The sequence below is a fragment of the Apodemus sylvaticus genome, chromosome 8 (genome assembly GCF_947179515.1).
Source record: "Apodemus sylvaticus chromosome 8, mApoSyl1.1, whole genome shotgun sequence".
Taxonomy (NCBI): Eukaryota; Metazoa; Chordata; class Mammalia; order Rodentia; family Muridae; genus Apodemus; species Apodemus sylvaticus.
Window position 1 is genome coordinate 34,484,833 of NC_067479.1, and position 24,547 is coordinate 34,509,379.

General features: G+C 34.4%; 1 pseudogene; it reads right to left on the minus strand.

Moving 5' to 3' along the window:
• Positions 1-23,974: 23,974 nt before the first annotated feature.
• On the minus strand, positions 23,975-24,110 carry LOC127691751 (uncharacterized; annotated as a pseudogene).
• Between the last annotated feature and the right edge of the window lie 437 nt (positions 24,111-24,547).

Below are 24,547 nucleotides of genomic sequence, written 5' to 3' on the forward strand. Positions count from 1 at the left end.
TTATTTTCTAATTTTTGGATTGTGCTAACTGAAAAACTGACAGTTTTTAAAATTTTGGTAAAAAAACAAATTGTTTCTGTGAAATATATAGCAATGGCTTTTCCAAATTAAAATAAAACATGTTAATCTAAGAATATTGTTTATGGATATATAGAGAGATATAAATAAAGCAATACAGTAAAAGTTAAATATGCATGCTACAAAAAGATATGCAATCAAAGAGTTCATCATTACAATCTATACAGTACAATTCTAACCAGACCTATAAAGCAAGAACTACTCATATTTGGTGAGGACTCCACATGTGTGATGATTAGGGAATTAATTATAATAAAATCATTTTTTCCTTCTGATATTATCAAATTACAAATAATTTGTCAGTACATAATATAAGCCTGTCATGGGTTAAACAACACTCTTTGTATAATCTGTATGTTTATTCACATACATGTTTGTACACACACATACATATAGATATACCCAAATGATATATATACAATATTTATCTGTAAATGTTCATATTTATATATTTTTTATAAGATCTATTTGTATTAGTATTCTTGTGCAGTATTTAGGTCATCATTATAATAAAAATATGCTATTTGTCATCAAATCAGAATTAATTCCATGTAGTTTATGTACCTGAATATCATAAAACCATAAAGGGTTGTTTTACTTTCTCTGATGAAAATATTAGTTAATTTGATTTGAATACAGTAACTCATCATTATGTAGAAGTTCTGAGAATTAATTAAAGAGTGTGTGTCAACATGTGTGTTTAATACAATACAAGGTGACTTTTGCCATGTTTAAAGAAAATATCAGTAGGACAATTTCTTTAATTTATATCAAATTTAGAATTGATGAATTCAGTGTAAAAATAATACTAAAGTGCTAAAGTAGTGAATTTAATAAATGTGTAACTTTCACATTTTTAAATACATTTCTGTTATATCTTAATTAAGAAGAATTATTAAGGGCTTGGAGAGATGGTTCAGTTTTTTAAAGCACTTACTGCCTTTCAGAGATCCTGAATTTGGTTGTTATCAACACTGCAAAACTGAGGGTATCTAATACCCTTTGGCTTCCACTGATGTTTGCACACATGTGGTCCATATAAATACATGTAAATTAAAAACAAATGAGTAGATAATTGTTATAAAAAGATAAATGAACAGTAAAACGATGAATAATAAAGGTTAGCATATATGCAGATCCACAGAAGGATGATGTATGCTACAGAATATTGTCAAGAAGTAACTGAGTTAGTCATCAAACTGCAGTTGTAATGCAACATAATTTTAAGAGATAGCATTTTATATACCCAAGATTGTCTTAAGATTTGTTTATATGTTCAATTTTATAAAAAGAACGCCACAAAACAAATTATAAAAGAGAGTCAAGGTCATGAGCAGTTAAAATACCTGAAACATTTCAGAAGAGGTTCTCTTTAATGTTTGTTTATATATGACAAGGAAAATGCAAATTTATCCCAAAGACGAACAACTGACTGACAAAAAGTGGTTAGAAAATATGTAAAGAAAAAAAAAGACAATGTCAGTATTTTTGTTAATAAAAACAGGCATAAGATTACTAAGTAGATAGATAATCTATTATGTTTTCAATAAAAGTAAAAATTTGTTAAAGTAAAAATTCAAAAGTGTGATATTTCAAGCTCACTATTAAGATACTATAAAATAGTTATCTGGATTCCTTATTGCCCAATAAAGCAGAAGCCAGAAATTGGAAAGGAAATGTGTAATTTCCTTTAATCAAAATACTTCATCCAACTATATTTGTACATAAAAGAAAAAAAGAGTTATAAAAGCAAAAAGCTTATTACATGATATATGGGTTGTCAAGTTTTACAAAATTGTCCAGGTGCTATAATAATGAATAAATGATAATATTTGTTGTTTTGAAGTTGTGATATACTTGATAATATAAAATTTTCCTGTGGAGTTGGAAGGTGCATGACACTCATTAAAAATAAATTACTGACATTCTGAAATGACCATCTGAACCTTGATGAAAACTTGAATTGATTTAAGCAGTATTTAAAAATCCATGGAGAAATCATTAAGAGCACAAGAAAGAGGAGAGATCGGACTTGTCAGGAGTTTATATAAAAATCATCAAAGTTCTTTATTGGAAAGAAGGTCAATATAATTACCAGTATGGAATTGATAAAAGCAAACTGTCCAGAAGGATTGCGTGCACTAGTATATTCTGTTTCAGTAGAGTTTATTTGAAATACTATATCAACTTCTAGTTTTAGTATTTTGTAGACTTGTACTCAAGCTGCATATCAAACACTGTAATGAGGACTTTGGTTGATTTTTTAAAGGATTTCAAAATTTCTAAGAATTTCAGTAGAACAATATTTTTAAGAAATACATGTATGGTATGTTTATTTACATATATTGTAACAAAGCGAGTCTTTGATATTTTAATAAAGTGATGGAAATTTTATTGCATACATATTAGCCATGCAATGTAGGGAGTAAATGATAACCAAGAACAACATTTCTCAAGAGTACATCCCAAACTGTAAAATGTAACATATTCAGAAATATTATCTGGACTTAATTTATCTCTTGGTATGTTTTCTAGTTCCATAATTAACATGCAAATTTATTAATTTCATTTTTCTTTTTATATCATAATCCTTCATTAGGTATATTTATTACATCTTCAATATCCATTCATATTTTGATGGATTGCAAACTATTTCTACTCTTAGCTATTGTTAATAGAGATGCAATGAACATAGTAAATTCCTCTGTAGTAGGATACAGAATTCTTTGGTTACATGGCCATCAGTGGTTAGTTGAGCCAGATGGTAGTTTTATTTTAGCTTTGTGAATAACCTATATATTTATTTCCACAAGTATTATATCAATAAAAGCTTCTAACAACAGTGAATTGTTGGGATTATTTTTCTTTTCTACAAAGTCACAGGCATTAGCAGTTATTGGGTTTTCTATAATAAATATAAAATTTATATATGTATTTATTATATAATTTATTTCTGAAATTTATATAATAACCAAATTATTCAAAATAAAAAATCAAAGTGTCATTATGCCTGGGTTGAAGCAATTTTTAATGACAGAGTGAGAGAGTAGGGCAATGGCCTACCCTCCATTGGGTTTATTTATTACATTTTCAATATCCATTCATATATTGATTGATTGCAAGTTCTGTGTAGAAGTATAACTTGTCAATTAAAAAGCTATTGACCTATTTGCTTAGGCAAAAAATAGGAGGTGGGAGTTCCAGTAGGGAGAAGGATTTCTAGAATGGAGGCAGGCACTGAAGAGATTTGCCCAGAATGCTAATAAAGATGGTCACATGAACCTGAGGAGAGGAAACTAGCCCATGGTAGGATTTAGAATAAAATTAATAGAATAACTGAGTTACAGTCTAGCATTAACAAGCAAAAGCTTTTGGCCTAGGCATTTAAATATAAACAATTTAGTCTCACCATCATTATTTTGGGAACTTGGGTACAGATATCTATACCATCATTACAGGAGAGAGAGGGGGAAAGAAAAATAGAGAGATCTATAAGGGATATGTTCTTCATGGTTGGACAATGCTATTCCTATAAGCCATTTTTATTACTATCAAACAAACTCCTATTGCCAGGCAAGGGAGGTATTCCCTTAAGAATTATTAGTCATGGAGGATACTAAGGGCATCAGAGCAATACAAGTTTCTGATTTTTCTCTTGGTATCTGACAAAAACTCATTGCTAAGACTCTGATACTAAAGACACTGCATACCTTAATTGCATGATATAAAGAAATCATGTTAGAACTGAGCTTGAAGCTTCCTATTTATGTCTTATATTTCATAGTCTTACATGGATTTAAAGGAGATGAGGAAAGATTGCATGAGGAGCATATAAGAGAAAAAGGGAGAGGAGAAATGTAATTATATTTTAATATCAAAATAAAAGCTAAGAAAAGAAGAAAAAGAAGAGGAGGAGGAAGAGGAGGAGGAGGAAGAAGGAGAAGGAGGAGAAGGAGAAGAAGGAGGAGGAGGAGGAGGAGGGAAGGAGGAGGAGGAAGAGGAAGAGGAAGAAGATGATGATACATGGGATAGTAAGTAAAGATAAAATTAAAACATGTGAATTATGTGAATTCAAATAGCAATCTGCCAGAGAAGTTGTGTATACTACTGCAGTAGAAGCATGGCCATTACAATAGGTATCACCCTCAAAGATTGGATTTGGAGCCTATTCCACAAGAGGGAATGCATGTTTGCTACTTTAAACCTAGACAAAGTTCCATGGCTGACGATGTTTTGTTCTAGAGAGATATATAGTACTGCCATTAAAAAAAAAAAAAAAGAAAGAAAGAAAGAAAAAAGAAAAAAAAACTGAAGCAGCCTGGGCCACTTGGCTGTCCCCAAGCAGTTCAGAGGGCCAGCGGTGCATCTGGAGGCCAGCCACAGGGAGACTGCTTGCTTGGATGAGTCCATCTGACCTGGTGGAGGATCCATCCGGAGGCCTCTGGCAGGAGCCTTCCAGTTGCCACCTCTGGATCAGAAGCAGCCAGGGCCACAGGCTGCATCTCCAAGCAGTGCAGAGGGCCAGCAGTCCATGTGGAGGCTGGCCACAGGGAGGCATCTTGCAAGGGTGAGTCTTATGTTAACTACAAGATCAACTAAAACCAGTGAGATCTAGATGGCAAAAGGCAAACGTAGGAATATTACTAACAGAAATCAAGGCAATATGGCAGCATCTGAACCCAATTCTCCTTATATAGCAAGTCCTGGATACCCCAACACACCAGAAAAGCAAGATTTGGATGTAAAATCACTGGTCGTGATGCTGTTACAAGAACACATGAAGGACATAAATAAATCTTTTAAAGAAATTCAAGAGAAAAATGATCAAAAGCTATAAGTCCTTACAAGGTAAACATAAAAATCACTTAAAGAAATTCAGGAAAATATGGGTCAAACGATAGTAGCCAATAAGGAGGAAATCCAAAAATCACTTTAAAAAGTACGGGAGAAATGTGATCAACAGGCAAAGTCATGAAAGAAGAAACACAAAAATCTCTCAAAGAATTACAGGAAAACACAAACAAGCAAGTAAAGGAACTGAGCAAAAACATCCAGGATCTAAAAACAGAAGTAGAAACAACTAAGAAATCACAAAGGGAGACAACTTTGGAGATAGAAAACCTTGGGAAGAAATCAGGGACCATAGATGCAAATATCAAAAACTGAATACAAGAGATAGAAGAAAGAATCTCTGATGCCTAAGATACCATAGAAACCATAGACTCAATGGTCAAAGAAAATGCAAAATTCAAAAAGCTTGTAAACCAAAACATCCAGGAAGTCCAGGACACATTGAGAAGGCCAAACCTAAGGATTATAGGAATAGATGAGAGTGAAGATTTACAACTTAAAGGGCCAGCAAATATCTTCAATAAAATTATGGAAGAAAACTTCCCTAATCTAAAGAGAGTGATGCCTATGAATATACAAGAAGTCTACAGAACTCCAAACAGACTGAACCAGAACAGAAATACATCCTGTCACATAATAATCAAAACCCCAAATGTACTAAACAAGGAAAGAATATTAAAGGCAGTAAGAGAAAGAGGCCAAGTAATATATAAAGGAAGACTTATCAGAATCACACCAGACTTCTCACCAGAGACTATGAAAGCTAGAAGATCCTGGGCAGATCTCATGGAGACTCTAAGAGAACACAAATGCCAGCCAAAACTTCTATACCCAGCAAAACTCTCAATCACCATAGATGGAGAAACCAAGATATTCCATGACAAAACCAAGTTCACCCATATCTATCCACAAACCCAGCCCTACAAAGGATAATAGGAGAAAAACACCAATACAAGGAGGGAAACTTCACCCTGGAAAATGCAAGATAGTAACCTTCTTTCATCAAGCCCAAAAGAATATAACCAATCAAATATAAAAATAACATCAAAAATGAGAGGAAGTAATAATCACTATTCCTTAAAATCTCTTAACATGAATGGACTCAATGCCCCAATAAAAAGACATAGACTAACAGACTGGATAAGGAAACAGGACCCTACATTTTGCTGCATACAGGAGACACACTTCAGTGTCAAAGACAAAAACTACCTTAATGTAAAAGGCTGGAAGACAATTTTACAAGCCAATGGTATCAGGAAACAAGCGGGAGTAGCCACTCTAATATCAGATAAAATTGACATTCAACCTAAAGACATCAAAAGAGACACAGAAGGACACTTCTTGATGGTCAAAGGAAAAATCCACCAAGAAGAACTTTCAATTCTGAACATCTATGCGCCAAATGCAAGGGCACCCTCATTTGTAAAAGAAACTTTACTAAAGCTCAAACCACACATTGCACCTAACAGAATAATTGTGGGTGACTTCAACACTCCACTCTCCTCAATGGACCGATCAGGAAAACAGAAACTAAACAGGGACACAGTAAAACTAATTGAAGCTTTGGACCAATTGGATTTGACTGATATTTATAGAACATTTCACCCTAAAGCAAACGAATATACCTTTTTCTCAGCACCTCATGGTACCTTCTCCAAAATCGACTATATAATTGGTCACAAGACAGACCTCAACAAATATAAGAAGATTAAAATAATCCCATACCTCCTATCAGATCACTATGGAGTAAAAGTGGTCTTCAATAGCGACAAAAACAGAAAGCCCACAAACACATAGAAACTGAACAATAATCTACTCAATGACACCTTGGTCAAGGAAGAAATAAACAAAGAAATCAAAGACTTTTTAGAATTTAATGAAAATGAAGACACAACATACCCAAATCTATGGGACACAATGAAAGCGGTGCTAAGAGGAAAACTCATAGCCCTGAGTGCCTCCAAAAAGAAAAGCATACACTAGCAGCTTAATGACAAACCTGAAAGACCTGGAACAAAAAGAAGCTATTTCACCCAGGAGGAGTAGAAGGCAGGAAATAATCAAACTCAGGGCTGAAATCAATCAAGTAGAAAGTAAGAGAACCATACAAAAAAATCAACAAAACCAGGAGCTGTTTCTTTGAGAAAATCAACAAGATAGATAAACCCTCAGCCAAACTAAGCAAAGGGCACAGAGACAGCCTCCAGATTAACAAAATTAGAAATGAAAAGAGAGATATAACAACAGAAAGTGAAGAAATTCAAAAAAATCATCAGATCTTACTACCAAAACCTATACTCAACACAACTGGAGAATCTGGAGGAAATGGACAATTTCCTAGACAGATACAAACACCAAAATTAAATCAGGATCATCTAAACAGTCCCATAACCTCTAAAGAAATAACAATGGTCATAGAAAGTCTCCCAACCAAAAAAAAAGCATTGGACCAGATGGCTTCAGTGCAGAATTCTATCAGACCTTCAAAGAAGACCTAACACCAATACTCTTCAAACTGTTCCACAAAATAGGATCAGAAGAAGCAGAAGGAACTACCCAACTCGTTCTACAAAGCCACAGTTACACTGATAACAAAACCACACAAAAATCCAACAAAGAAAGAGAACATCGGGCCAATTTCCCTCATGAATATCAATGCAAAAATACTCAATAAAGTTCTTGCCAACCGAATCCAAGAACACATCTGTTGTATTCCATAGCTGCCTGCAGCTATTAGGAACTGGGTTGCTGGAACAGAAACTGAGGGATGGATGAGGAAGGGGCAAAAAGAAAGGAGGGCCAAGAGAATATTTCACTGATCAAGGCTGGAAACTTTAATGGCGGTCAAACCTTTTAACAGTTTGGTCAAACCCTTCCCCCCAGACTCCAGGCTGAGTTCTGGTAGAAGTTGTCTAGCTTCTCTTGGAGATCCTTGTCTTGACTGCTCCAGCAGCTGGGTGGGTCACCTGCTTCTAGACCTGGAGGAACAATGAGCTTAACCTTCACTGAGCTTCTAGACCCTAGGTTAAAAATTCCTGCTTTAACCTACTTCCCTATTATGTCCTAACAGCAGATTCCTGCCTGAAGCCAGGGATTGTCCTTGAACAATGTCAAATTCAAACCATGTGCATGGCTGCCCCAATATGGCTCTGTACACACATCAAAACAATCATCCAACACAATCAAATAGGCTTCATCCCAGGGATGCTGGGATGGTTCAATATAAGGAAATCCATCAATGCAATCCACTGCATAAACAAACTCAACTAAAAAAACCATATGATCATTTCATTAGATGCTGAAAGGGCATTTGACAAAATTCAGCAGGCTTTCATGCTGAAAGTCTTGGAAAGAAGAGGAATTCAAGGCCCACACCTAAACATAATTAAAGCAATATACAGCAAACCGGTAGCCAGTGTCAAACTAAATGGAGAGAAACTTGAACCAATCCCACTAAAATAAGGAACTAGACAAGGCTGCCCTCTCTCTCCATATCTTTTCAATATAGTACTTGAAGTCCTAGCTAGAGCAAATAGACAACATAAGGAGGCCAAAGGTATACAAACTGGAAAGGAAGAAGTAAAATTATCACTATTTTCAGATGACATGATAGTATAATTAAGTAACCCAAAAAACTCCACCAGAGAACTCCTACAGCTGATAAACAACTTCAGCAAAGTGGCAGGTTATAAAATCAACTCAAGCAAGTAGGTTGCCTTCCTATACTCAAAGGATAAGCAGGCTGAGAAAGAAGTTAGGGAAATGACACCCTTCACAATAGCCACAAACAATATAAAGTATCTTGGTGTGACTCTAACCAAACAATGAAAGATCTGTATGAGAAGAACTTCAGGTCTCTGAAGAAGGAAATCGAAGATCTCAGAAAATGGAAAAATCTTCTATTCTCGTGTATTGGCAGGATTAATATAGTTAAAATGGCCATCTTGCCAAAAGTAATATACAGATTCAATGCAATCCCCATTAAAATCCCAACTCAGTTCTTCACAGAGTTGGAAAAAGAAATTCTCAAATTTATCTGGAATAACAAAAAAACCAGTATAGCTAAAACTATTCTCTACAGTAAAAGAACTTCTGGGGATATTAGTATCCCAGACCTCAAGCAATATTACAGAGCAATAGTGTTAAAAACTGCATGGTATTGGCACAGGGACAGGCAAGTAGACCAATGGAATATAATTGAAGACCCAGTAATGAATCTACACACCTATGGTCACTTGATCTTTGACAAAGGTGTGGAAAACATCCAGTGGAAAAAAGATAGCCTTTTCAACAAATGGTGCTGGCTCAACTTAAGGTCAGCATGCAGGAGAATGCAAATTGATCCATTCTTATCTCCTTGTACTAAGCTCAACTCCAAGTGGATCAAGGACCTCCACATAAAACATGACACCACACTGAAACTATTAGAAAAGAAACTGGGGAAAACCCTTGAGGACATAGGCACAGGGGAAAAGTTCCTGAACAGAACACCAATAGCTTATGCTCTAAGATCAAGAATTGACAAATGGGATCTCATAAAGTACAAAGTTTCTGTAAGGCAAAGGACACTGTCGAAAGGACAAAAGGGCAACCAACAAATTGGGAAAAGATCTTCACCAACCCTACATCCGATAGAGGACTAATATCCAATATATACAAAGAACTCAAGAAGTTAGACCCCAGGGAACCAAGTAATTATTAAAAAATGGGGTACAAACCTAAACAAAGAATTTTCGCCTGAAGAAATTTGGATGGCCGAGAAGCACCTTAAGAAATGCTCAACATCATTAGCCATTAGGGAAGTGCAGATCAACACAACCCTGAGATTTTACCTCCCACCAATCAGAATGGCTAAAGTTAAAAACTCAGGAGACAGCAGGTGTTGGTGAGGATGTGGAGAAAGAGGAACACTCCTTCACTGCTGGTGGGATTGTAAGATGGTACAACCACTATGGAAATCAGTCTGGTGGTTCCTAAGAAAACTAGGCATGACACTTCTGGAGGACCCTGCTATACCTCTCCTGGGCATATACACAGAGGATTCCCCAGCAAGCAATAAGGACACATGCTCCGCTATGTTCATAGCAGTCTTATTTATAATAGCCAGAAGCTGGAAAGAACCCAGATATCTCTCAATGTGGGAATGGATAAAGAAAATGTGGTATATATACACAATGGAGTACTATTCAGCAATTAAAAACAATGAATTCATGAATTTTTTAGGCAATTGGATGGAACTGTAAAATATCATCCTAAGAGAGGTAACACAATCACAAAAAGAATACACATGGAATGATATCAATTAGCCTTGAAGCTCTGAATACTGAAGATATAATTAGCATATCAAATGATTCCCATGAAGAAGGAAGAAGAGGGCCCTAATCCTGGAAAGGCTTGATCCAGCATTGTAGGGAAGTACCAGGACAGAGAAAAGGGAGGGGGAAAGACAGGAGAATGGATGGAGAGAAGAGGACTTTTGGAACATATGGGGGTGGGGGGAACTGGGAAAGGGGAAGGCTTTTAGAATGTAAACAAAGAATATAGAAAATAAAAAAAATAAAAAAATAACAAGATAGCAAACTGTACTCCAAATATTTGTATTATAACCATAGATGAATACTTCTCTAATTTTAAATAAAGAATTTCTATCTGTATAGAACAGCAATAAATATGATTCTGAGATATTTTTGTTTAAGTTAAAGTGATTTTTAAAATCACCTATCTTTCTTTTTAACTCTATTTTCCTTACATTTATAGTTTTTAGTTGGTTCATACCAGAGAATATAAACAGGAGGTTGACTGTTTACCACTAAACAAGAGTAGCATAGTACCTTCCTGAAGTCTGAGGGCAATTCCTGGCAAAAGCAAAAGAAAGGAAGCAACAGTGAGAACTGATGTCTTCAAGACACAACACAGCCTTTGCAATCCAGACCTCACAGCAATTGTTTTTACAGCACTGGGTCTATATAAGTCTAAGTCTCCCAACAGTCAGTCACGGGTTGGGAAGCAGCCCAGGAAGGCATACACCTCTCTAATAAACGGAGCTTAGGTGTAAATTCTAGAAGGACAGTCAATATCTCCATCTGTGTATCCACTATTGAGTCTACAAGCTCTCGAAGAAAACTTTCAAACCAGTAGTCACACAGATAGTTCTTATTTAAAAAGTTAGTGGGTCACAAAACAAAATTATTAAACAAACAAAACCTATATAACTGACCTGGAACTCTTTAACTAAAATCAAATGCCAACTGCTGTATGGGAAGCAAAGAATGTCTGTGCGTGTAACTCAAAGCTCATCTGTGTGGTGACAGGAGAGTAAATAAGGTTTGTTTCCTGATCAGCCAGTTTCTCTCAACCTATTGAATAAGAGACATTTTCTCAAGAAAATGGCAGAGAGGGAAAGAACAGCACACCCAGATCTCTTCTTTATGTTTACATATGTTTACATCTATACACACTCTCACTCACACAAACAGAAACAGAAATAAAATATATTTTAAAGTTACATAAAAAAGATACAAAAACTCTAAATTTTACCTTTGCTCTTGATAACCCTTGGACTTTTCAGCAAATTATCTTAAACTTTCAAATCTCAGCAGTGATTTTTCAACATTTATGAGGACACATACCATATCATTTGTTGTGGAGATGATGAAGAACTCCGAAATGCTTAGCTCATAATAAATATTATTATCATGGTATAAAGATGCTGATGATTCTCAAATATAGCATTCTATGAAAACATATTAATCAAGGCAACATTAAAATTTTATGTATTTTTACTGATTTAATCTAAATTCAAGTTTATACTAAGGGAGCTGTATTTTTTTAATATAAATAATGCATTTGAAGCAGTAGTGAAGACATTTTATTCCATAAAAAATTCAGATTTCAGATTCTTAATTTAGGTTTAGTTATTTTATCTTATTAGCATTTCTGAGCTGTAAGCATAATGGCAAGTAAAATATTTGGTAACATAAATTGTGAGGACTGCATAGCATAATACAATAAAAATTACACATATGAAGTCTAGAGAGATGGCTTCATGGTTAAGAGACCATGAATTTGAAAAAAAAAAAAAAGCAAGGAGGGACATATGGGAGTTTGGGGAGGTAGAAAGGTGAATGGGACAAAACGTAATTTCATTATAATCTAAAATAAATTTAAATAAAAATAAAAAGAAATAAAGATACTTAGGAATCTTTTAAAAAGTTTAGAACATGTTAAGCATCAACTACTCTAAATGGAATCTTCTTTAATAAGAGTTAACTGAATTGATGGCTAAACGGGAAGTAAGTAGGAGCCAGTTTAATACTGTGCCCATGTATCAGTTTAATGGCAGTAGTTTTTAACAGAGTTACTCACATCTGGTCAAGTTTCAGAGACTATGAGTCTGTAGAATGTTCATCCATACAGATAATATCTCTACATCACAAACCCTTCTATAAGGTTGACAGAACATTGGGAAGAGTGTATAGAGGGATTATATGAGCCATAGATGGTACAGGAATACAATGAACGGGTGGTTTCTGGATATTGCAGGGCAGTTACACATAGGGATTCATAGCATTTATTAAAGCATACCCAATATCTATTAAAGCTCAAGACAGACAAAAATTACAACAAGGGGAGCAGAGAGGTGGACATTAAACTTCATCTCTATCTTAGGAAGTATTGGCAAAGAGAGCTTCTTAGGGATAGACATGTCTGATGGTGTGGCCATTGGTTCCTGTGAACCAATGTGAAGGAGACAAGTGCAAGTGAACATGATGCTTGTGTATGTTTGGTCATGGTTTTTAAGAGAATACAAATTTGCATTGGTAGGGAAATGGATACAGATCAAGGAGGAGTAAAGGGGAGAAGTCAAATATGATCAAAGTAATTGTACAAAATTCATAAGGAACTAGAAAAACAGAGAAGGAAGATTTGAAAAATCTGATAATCAATTATTACAGTTATTTGCCTTTTGTGTTCTCTTAAAGTTGAAGTATTAACAAGAATGGTTTTATTAAATGACTGAAGGAGTTGTGGATTCATGTCTAAGAGCATTTTTCACAAATCTGAGGATCTGAGTTCTGGTTCTTGTGAAAGACATGAAGGAAGTGGAAAATTAATTATACAAGTTTTCCTCAGATATCCTTATGTGCTCCATGACCGACACATTCCTGAACACACACATGCATACACACACACACACACACACACACACACACACACACCACAACCACCAATGCCACATTCCTGTTTCTATTGCTTTCTAAATATTACAATTTTAAGAATTCTCAATGCTTTGTCTTATATTTGCCACATGCAAATAAAATCTGTATATGGAATACTTTGTACATAAAGAATGTATTATGAAGAATACTTTGTGATAAATATTTAAGAGACTGAAATTACCTGGGTTCAATAAAAATTTGGTGAGATCTGTTTTACCTTACCTTGTCAAAACACTCAGAAAGATACTTCAAGGATCATCATTTTTTTATACAGCAACTCATATACTAAAAGAAGGATAAATGTAAGCTTTTATCTTTTAAGTTACAAATTTAATAGTTACATATGAAAATAGATACAATATCCAAAATCAATACTAAGGCATTGTTAAGGGCAGGTTCAGCTACAGGCAATTAAAACATGCTAAAAGCGAGATAAATAGTCATCTCAATGGACAAGACACCCTATACTCCTTTCTACTACCAATAGGTCACCACTGAAATCATATACATACAAGTAACAAAATGGACTGAGCAGGTTCTATGAGAATGTTCATATATATATATATATATATATATATATATATATATATATATATATATATATATATAAAATGTACCAATAACATTTGAAAAATAGAGGCCTTGAATTTGAGAGGTAAAAAAGTATGAATATAAGAGATGATGGACAGAGGTCAGAAAAGGGGAGAAATATCAATCTCATTCTTTAGTTGGGAAAAAGATTTTCCAAATGAAAACTTTATTTCATATTCTGAAGACAAAATAACTGCCAATGTCCCACTCCAACCATTATGTTCCTGAGGAAAGCAGCGAGGTGTCTGGCTCCTGGGATCAAGACCAAAAGCTGATGACTTCTGGCAATTTATCTCTCTCTTGCTTTTCAGAGGCCAAAAGCTGTTGGCTTCTGGCAATTAACTTCTGCCAATAGGAGCAAGGGTAAAGAAAATTAGTTACATGGGTTCAGAGACTTCCCACTCTCAGTTCTTCAGGTTGCTAGGAGCTGCACCTCAGTTTTCCCATTTTGCATAAAGATTTCTGTATCTCTATCATCCATTCAGGTTCCAAACAATAAAATATTTACAATGCTTTTAAGTTTTTCACTAAGGTACAATATAGCACCTTAAGTACATCAAGATATTAATCATATATTAAAATTTTCTGAATTAGAAATAAAGAGGAAGATGGGCTGGACCCTAAATATTAGTGGCATAAATAAATTGTAAATGGAGACGTTTACTCTAAAATATTTGTGACTTCTTTAGACCCAAAATTGAATATTCTTTTAATCTAATATTACCTGATGTTTTTGACTTTTGTTAAAATCCCTTCCAAATACTTAAAACAAAATTATTATTCAAAATAATTATATTCAATGCACTACTAAATGATAATACCCTGCTGTGTGTTCTTATTTTCCTGTGGAAATCATAACTTTATAAATATACTTCAATACAATGCTTTTCTGTTTTATAAAGATCTTCTAAATACAGGAGAATACAGATAATCCCTTGCTTTATTGATAAATTTGACAATTCTCCTCACTGAAGAACTTCAGCTGTTCTTTGGCATTTAAATGATTTCCAAAATTTCTATTCTTTGCTTTTGAGTCATTACTATATAAATAAGAGTTACTTGAGCATCAAAATACAGGAAGTCAATTTTTCTGATAAAAGAAATGAGGATGGCTTATATCTGTTGAGTAATTGGTATTCTATAGAGTGTGGACACATCAGACACAGCAGTGATCACATTCACAGTGGTTAGGATAAGGATAGAACAATAATTTTATCCCAATAATATTAATTCAGATCACACAACCCCTCTGTTTGTTAACTGAATGAAAAGGGGAAAACTCAGACAAGTTAAGCCTACTTTCCTTGCCTTAAATGATTTTCTGCATTTTTTATTAAGTTGCTATGTATACCCAAATTTATCCCAAAATAAATCAGATAGCTTGATATTTAAAAGATAATTCTATGATTCCATTTAAATTCTCTTCTTTCACTTCTCATATATATCTTATTTTATTGAGTCAAGAATGGTTCAAAATGTGCCACGGTTGCCCAGTGAAAGTCTGTAGACATGATATTTTACAGACAGAGGCAAAAAAAAACAAAACAAAACAAAAAAACAAACAAAAAAAACGTCTCCTGGGAATAATGGACCTCCCCATATATTTAGAAGCAGATAAATCTCACTTGGCAATTTCTTAAACTCTCCTAAATGCTTATAGCTGAGACATGGCCTAACCAAGCAAATATAGATATGTTAGAATCTATCTTATAACAAAAAATTCTGCTTTGCTTCAACCACTTATGTTATTATGGTAAAAAAGGTATTCCAGAAATTCCAGTCACAGGTTCTAACCTACTACCTTTCAGGGCAGATAGTTTCCAAACAATAGCCCAGACTAAGGATATTTACATCTGAAAAATCTTCCGAGAGGTCCCAGGCAGAAAGAGGAGTGTTTGGGCAAGGTAGAATTTACATTTGAGTTGGTCCCTAGCTACCTCCCCCCACAAGTTAATCTAGTTCTGCCTGTTGACTCTTGATTTTGCTTGCAGACAGGCTATCTCAGGCCCACCTGAATAGCAAGGGAAGCTTTATGAGGAATTGGCCTTTTGTGTTACAGGTCTCAAGCAGGGAGCCCTTAAGGAAAACAACTTTTCTTAGCTTATCCAGGTGTGATTCAGGGATTCAGGATACAGTTTATACTTACTCAGAGAGACTAAATTGAGTCACACACACACACACACACACACACACAGAGAGAGAGAGAGAGAGAGAGAGAGAGAGAGAGAGAGAGAATTTCAGAGAGGCAGACAGAGACAGTAGATACTTTTGACTTACAGGGAGAGACAACAGATTCTCTATACCTGAGAGAGAGTCGCTTGGAGGAGGAATGAGTTAGTTAATTCATCAAGCCACAGCCCGTTAGCTTTACCAGGCTAGAGGCTAGAGGCTGCTACCAGAGCTAACCATTAGAGCTGATCACCCAGGGGTCTATGATGGCCCTGGGCTCGGCGCGTATGATGGCTCCAAGCATGGCACAGAAAAGAATGCAACCGGCAGATTAGGCAAAAGGACTCTTAAAAGAGCGCAAGCAAGACAGCTTCTCAAGTTCTACAATGTCCAATGTCGCCATTTTCGCCAGGAGGCTAGGCACAAGAACCATCCTTCTTCAGCTCCCGAGCCGGCGCGACATCGAGACCAAGATGAAAAAGCAATTTAGCCACATGGACCCTGGACTTGGGGTAAACACCCTATATTGCCCAAGAAAGACTAGCTAGCCTTTCACAAATGTATATGATGCTTAATTCGAGATGTTGACTAAACTAGACTTTGAGAGATACCCGAGAAATACACTCAGATTTTAAACCATCTCTCTGGTCATGTCAGTTTGTCATGTTTCCGCCAGACCTGTGTCTTCCTGGACCAAGGAACCCTGGTTCCCCTGTGGCAGACCCCCATGCAGTCGGTTACAAAAATATATTAATACAAATATATTTTTATTAAAATATTTCAATGTTGAGAAGAGCATGAATTATGAAAATTTAGCATTTTTGGTTCTTATCAAATTATTGTTTCTTATATGCTTTCAAATTCTTTTTGAAATCTATTGCCAAATTCACTACTGTTGTTTTCTTATTAAAATCCATGGGAATAGCCACCAACAACTGGTCTAGATTGATCCATATGATGAGAAGGAATCAATCCCTGACACTGTCAATGATTTTCTGCTATACTTGCATAAGGAGTCCCTAGCCTAACTGCCACCTGAGAGGCTTCACCCAGAAACTGATGGAAACAGATGCAGAGACCCAAAGCCAAATGTTAAGCAGAGCTTGGGGAATGTTGTAGAAGAGAAGAAGGAAGGATTTTAAGAGTCAGAGGGTCAAGGACACCACAAGAAAACCCACAGAATCAACTAATGTGGACCCATTGGAACTCACAGAGAATGAACTTGCGATGCAAGGGATCATGCATGGGACTGACCTAAGGCCTCTGCACAAATGGTACAGTTGTGAAGTTTGATCTCCTTGTGGGACTCCTAACAGTGGGAACAGGTGTTGTCTCTGACTCTTCACCTGCCTTTGGGACTTTTCCTTTTCTCTGGCCTGACTAGTTACAGCCTCAAGAATTGGAGATGGCCTCATCTCACTGCAACTTGATATGCCAAGGCTGGTTGATATCCATGGGAAATCTACCCTTTTTTGAAGAGAAAGGGAAGAGGAGTTAATAGGTGGACGAAGGAGAGGTTCAGGGGGAGATTGGTAGGAGAAGAGGGAAAAACCTGAGGTCAGAATGTAAAGTAAGCAAATTAATTACAATAAAAATTGTATTACCACATTCCCTACTTACTATCACTATGCTATCAGACGTAATTTCTTACCTCAGGTGATTATGTCAATAATTGGGCTGTGGTTTAATTTTGCTCATCATGATAAGGTTGTACCTCTTCACCTGAACCTTTAGGACGGCTTGAACTGTAATAACTGCTTTAAATGTTTGAACATGGTTTGAACTTTTTCTCAACTAGACCAATTATAAATCTTCCTGGCTCGCATTGCTGTAAATTCTTTAGATTTGAACTCTCTTTGTCACATCATTTCTTTAATTATTACTATTTTCAAGTGAAATTCTAAGTACTATCCCACATTCTAATGAGAAATCATTTTTTTCTGCTAATTTTCTTCTCACTTTTTAAAATGGAAATGCAATGAGGTCTTCAGAGTTTTACAATACTCTGATGTGAGCAAATTATATGCACTGGTTCTTCACCTTTCCACCCCTCCCTTTCCCCCCTAGATAGTTCTCAACTGTTGCAAAGAAACAGCGCACTTATCGTAATTACCATTTCACTTCACTTACACAAGTCAAGGTGAAGAACTATCTTTATTTTATTCTTTTGCAAAAAAAAATGACATTCTTAAGTAAACAATTTTTTACCAAATATATTTAGTATTGCATGATTTGTTAGTATAAAAATCATTTGGTCTTAAGGCCATACAAAACAAAATTTGATCATGTATGTTTACATAAGAATTAAAAATAGAAAAGTACAGAATGACATAACTTCTAGGTAGGATGTGATTATACTTCAAACTTACCATGCACCTGCTGAGAAGTTGCTGCTGACCTTAAACTACTAATCTTTCTTCCTTCATCTCTCAAGAACCAGGAGACACAGTTATGCACCACTGTGTTTAGCTTACAATGAAATTTAAATGGAGTATGTACTTTCCTTATTTTAAAATGTCCTTGTCATGTAACTGTACAATTTTTAGAAGACGGACTCTCAGAACTTTAAACTATATGTTACTTTAAATTTTCAAGTCAGTAAGATTAAATAACTTCTCCTAATATACTTATAGCTTCAGAAAAAAAAGTCACTTAACTCCAAATATTTGACAGATTCATCAATCTAGTTTTGTCTATCGTTTGTAATTCAGCATAGATAAAGTAATAAAACGAGTGTTAGCAAAGAATGACAGACCCAAGGGTAACACAGAGAGGAAACCTTAAAAACGTGTGACTTAATTAAATTTTCATTTGACACAATACTTACGATAACAGGTTTATGGCTCATTCTGAATCCTGCTGTGCAATGAGACTGTAAATATGGAATTAAATGCCAATAGGCTGCAACTTTGTAAACACATAAAATGCAAAGTGGCATAAAAGCTTCTTGAATCCTGCTGATTCTTAATTGTTGTCTGTAGCTTGCATTATTTCTGTATTGTTTTAACGAATCTGATGTTACATTATCTCTAAATACTTTGTATGAAAGAAAAATTTGAAGTTAAGTTGATTAAACTTACACATTTATTTATAAAATTTGTAGAATTATATAAATTCTAATTTCCCTAAATATGATTTCATTATACTACACCACAAATTTACAAAAATATATTATTGATTCTTCTACATCTGTGTTGTGAAAAACAAACAAAACATTTTAAAAAGTTTATTCCAGTATAATGCAAAAATTTTGGAGTCTACTAATACATTATAAAGATTTGACTAATGAGATGATAATGAGTTCTGGACTCTACCCTACTTTTTTAACTTATGAAACCATAGCAACTTTTGAAAACTGAAGTTCTACTTATTACTTGATGTTCCCCTACTTTCACTTGATATTCTGTCTCCACTAAGATCTACCACCTTCCAATGTGCTATATATAAGTTAATCACTATGCCATCTTCTATAATAAGATTTTAAGTTACTCAGTGTACTTGCTTATAGTTAGCCATAAATTGAAACCTCTACATAGAGAAAGAATTATTGAATGGATAGTGTATGGTCATTTTAAAATGGTAAACTTTGATTCAAACAGTGTTCTACAATCTCATTTTTCTCTTTTAAAATCAGTTTTATTATTCAAATAGTATAAAGCTTGCCCATTAAAATTGTAAAAGATAACATTTTATAATATATTTACAGTATTACAGAACTATAGCAATAGTGAAAAAATTTTGACTTAGAATTCTATCTTGCGATTAACATGCTGTCTTTAATATTTCTGCTTCAGTGTTATGCCCCTTTGTTTAGGAAGTCTTCCAAGTAAACTAGAATTTCATGTGACAAATATTTTATACAATATAATGAATAAAATATTTAAAAACAATATTTCTCATTTCTCTTGTTTATAAAATATCTTTGTCTAATACAGTCCAATGTTATTTTAAGTTATATATACACTTATATGAATGCCGTAACAATTGGGGTGGAAAGCCATAAATTCAAAAAAATTCAGGAATAGGTATATGGGAGAGTTTGAGAGGAAGAAAAAAAGTAAAATGTTGCAATAATGTTATGGTATCAAAAAAGAAAGAAAGAAACAGAGAGAAAGAGAGAGAAAGAGAAAGAGAGACCACGCTTTCAAGAGATGTTTTAAATCAGCTGCTACCTGGCAAATGGATAAAGCAATGACAGTAGACATTCAGAAAATGTTTTCATATAGCCATAAAGATGAACAAAATGTTGTTGTTTACTAGACAATAGATGTAACAAAGTGGAACTAGAGAACATCATATTTAGCAAAATAACATGTTTTCATTCATTTTGACCCTAGATTTTCAGTAGATGCACATAACCTCTCGTATATGTATGAGATAATAATAGAATGAAACAGAGCACAAAATGAAGCTGATAGGATGAGGAAGTCATAGAAGAAGAGTATAGGAATGAGTATGGCCTAAATACAATATTATATGTAATAAGTTTCTCTACACGAAGGATACCAATAAAATAAATGCACATGATGAGGGTTAGTCATACTGGCTTATGCTATAAGGGATGGTTTATCCAATAATGCTTATTTGCATGCTGTAGAGCCTGAAAACAAAATGCAGTAGATGTTCATCTCATGAGGAATCATCACTTTTTAGTAATGAAGACCTAGAGGATTTGGAGAGAACCCATTGGTGTTCAGTCCACTTAGGAACAGGGAGGAATTTAGGCTCTAACTGCAGCAAAGAATAATAGCAGAAACAACAGTGAGAGATTCAAACTGAAGGGAAGCAAGCAAACAGGATTGCTACTATTTCTTTGGATCTCTTTCTGTCCAGGCTGCAACTAGAAAGTTGTTGCCCTTCATTGGCGTCTGTCAATTTCAGTTAATCTTCCCTAGAAATGCCCTCAATCCTATTGTCAAAAGTTGTCTTGCTCAGTTGATTCTGCATCAAATCAAGTTGAAAATCAAAGTAGCAATAATTATACATACTTCAAAAACTGAGTTATGAAATCCAGGATTATACATAATGAATACACACGAATACAAATAAAGGAGCCAATAAACTGCCACAGTCGGAGCCTCCCCATCACTATTCCCAGGCCATAACATCAGGGATGTTTCTAAAATGCACACCAAGGTGTTCTGAACAACAACAAAGGTTGTTACTTTTATAAGTTGCCACTGTACATATAAAAAGCTGTTTCCAATACCTGATTTAACTCCTCATACATCCTAATAAGATAATGTTGAATGTATTGCTTCACTTGCAATACATAAAAAACTATAGTGATTTGGACTCAATCAGATCTTCATTTTAATCTATTTTTTTGCAAATTAATATTCATACAATATTCCTATAGGTTTATCTCTATAAACATCATCTGAAATAGCTGTATTTGATTTTCCTTTCTTTTAAAATGGTCATTGATGGGCTTTTACTCAATATTAAATAAGTTCTGACAAACATTAAATAAGTTCCAGACAAAGAAAATACAAGAAAACAAAATCATGAAAAAATTTTACAAGAAGTGCTGCTTTGGCATTAATGGGATTGCAAAAATAAGTTGGAACAGAGTGATTTTTAAAGATAGAAAGAGAAAAAGCAAACAATATTTACCCATGTGTTTAAGGAAAGAAGAATCACTTTCTTCCTGAAAGAATTATTTATTACAGTCTCAATGCTCCTGTGATGTATTGAATGGTTGACATTGTTATAGAAAATCAATTGGATTCAATCTGGGAAAGTTGTATTATATGCATTGAAACCTGACAGTAGCATAAATCAGTATTTTTGTGAAAAAAAAGTCAACTGAAAGCAAAATGAAATTCATTTGTTTGCTTTCTTAAACCTCATGTGATTGTTACTTTAGTTTCCTTTAAAAAAGGATTACATTTCAGATTGACTTTGAACGGCCTGGGAAAGTTGAGCTGTGAGAATATTTTTATAAAAGCCTTATTTGAAAATACAGTTTAAAGTCATTTGTATCTTATACATAGAAAAACAAAAGCAGAGGTTTTGTGCCTCCTCCACCCACACAATCTAACAACATTCAAAACGATATAGTCTATTTCGGAAAGATGTACAATTTCAATTGGTAAAATACAATTAAATAAATAATCAATTTTCATAACCTATAGTCACTGCAATAAACTATTTTCAGAGTATTAGAATAGTTTTTGGTGAATTTAAAAGCTCAGTTTTTTTTAAAAAAAACCTTGTTTTTTATTCTTTTTATTTTTTTTTAAGAAAAAGAAATCCACCTGTCTATTTAGAAATCAATGAATTTGGCTCTTTTTAGTGCCTCTGAACAGTGCTTATTCTTTAAAAGAGAACTAAATTGTTAGTCTCTCATAAACCATTGTTGAGAAATCTTATCCAATAGTGTCCTGTTTGAACTGTATAAAGTCTCTTTTCATAGAGTGCTGTTGTTCTACAGCTTACATTTTTGTCCGCCATTGGCCTAGATTTCACAGATCAGACTAGGCTACCTGACCACTGAGCACCATAGATTCCCCTGTAACCACTTCTCAAATGCTTATACTAAAAGCATGTGCCATCATGCCATGGGTTTTAAATGGGAGCCAGCAATCAAAAGTAGGTCCTCATGCTTACAGGGAAAGCATTTTACCACATGAACTAGATACCCTAATATTAAATAATGTAACTTCTTAGATTTACCCTCTAATGTCAGTATAGACTTAAATATATTTTACTGAATTGAAGGAGTGATGATTTACATATTACATGTACTCTAAGCACATCAAGGTTATAATTTAAAAGTTTTTATCATGTGTATTCATCCACCAAACCATCATCACCAAGAGTAAATATATGTGTAACAATCAAAATTTTCTTCTATGTGTCTCTGTTTATTAATTCTCATCTTCCTATGATACCATCCAAACATAAGGTCAATTCTAAGTACAGTTTTAAGAATGAATAGGCAGAGTTTTAAGTTTATCCATCTCCTCAGCTTACTGTTTTGTGCTTCCAAGTATACATGACTGAGTGTCTGATGTCTCTAATTTTCTACTGTTAATTTCTATGGACCTCAACAGTGACTTACACATGCTACATTTTTAATATTATTTAGGGATAACACATGAATAAAAATATAGTTATTAAACCTAGTAGAACAGGAAAATGAACATTTAGAAAATTAATGTAAAGTCTAAAAGTGTGAATTGTAGATATTTTAATGCTGTTAGACTACAGTGCAAATAAGATAAACATGTGTTAATAAATATTTAAATTAGTATTGAAAATATCATCATTAGGGATGTTAGGTTTTATGACAAGAGTTATAGAAGTAATGATTTAGGACACAGAGTGCAACTGGATGAAATCTGAACTTCCATCGCAGTTTGAAACTTTACATGAGCTCATTACTATATCTTTACCAAGTATCATTTAAAGGAATATAGCTTATTCCAATATTATCAAAATCAAGTAATAAAATAATAAAAGACTGTAAATATTAAAGATATCACACCTGGGGCACAGTGGAACTAATTGAAATATCTGGCATAAAGGGACAAATGCCACAGGAGTTCATTTGTGTGAATAATCCAAATAAAGTAGACATTCCATTCTGAGGCAGGAGGAGCATGAGTTCAAGGACAGCCTGGAAAGATAGTCAGACTTTCATGCACATATATACACACACATTATCACATTATACACACACACACACACACACACAAACACACATACAGACAGACAGGATGAGGAAGGGGTGGACAGAGGAGGGAGAAAGAGATTTAGCCATAAAAAGAGGTAAAAATAAAAGGTTGAGTTCTTATGAGTTGAAAGTGTAATGCTGTTCCTCTGGTATTAGAGAGGTCAAAAGCAAGAAGGAGCATTGAGAGGTTTATCAGTGTACATTAAGTTAGATTTGAGAAGAACGAGGGCTTCTATTTACTGGCACACAGAAACATGACAACATACAATGGTATCATACTGTAGATTTAGAAATTCCATAAAATATTTTGACTGTTTTAATTATAAAAAAGAATATTGTTTGCAACAGCTATTTATTAACCTTTCTGAAATGTCAAATCATATGTTCATGATCAAAGCATCTCAAAGTATCTGCTAATATATGTGGCTTTGTGTCAATTCACAAATAAATGGAAAAATTGTATGGCTTAATTTCTACCATATATTTTACACTTGATCTTAGCCAAAAGGCCGAGAAGTGATCTTCCATATATTTTAACATAAATATTTTAATGTTATTATATGTTACTGACAAATTAAGAGTAAAAGTTTTGGAAGGCAGTGCTGGTGAAATGACTCAGTGGCTAAGAGCCAGTGCTCTTAACCAGAAGTCCTAAGTTCAATTCCCAGCAACCACATGGTAGCTCACAACCATCTGTAATGGGATCTGATACCCTTTTCTGGTGTACATGAAGACAGTGATAGTGTACTCACATATATAAAAGTTTTAAAAGGCAATTCAGGATTTACAGAATAATTTTTTGAAGTATTACATGTTGTCTTCAATAGTTTATGTCTCTGACACTGGTGAAACAAGTCAGTTCAAGCCAGATTAAATTATATTAAAGGCAGGTTTACTTGGGAGTTGTTCTTGGACTAGTTCACTGACCTCAAGGATTGATATCAGGAAAGTCTCTGCC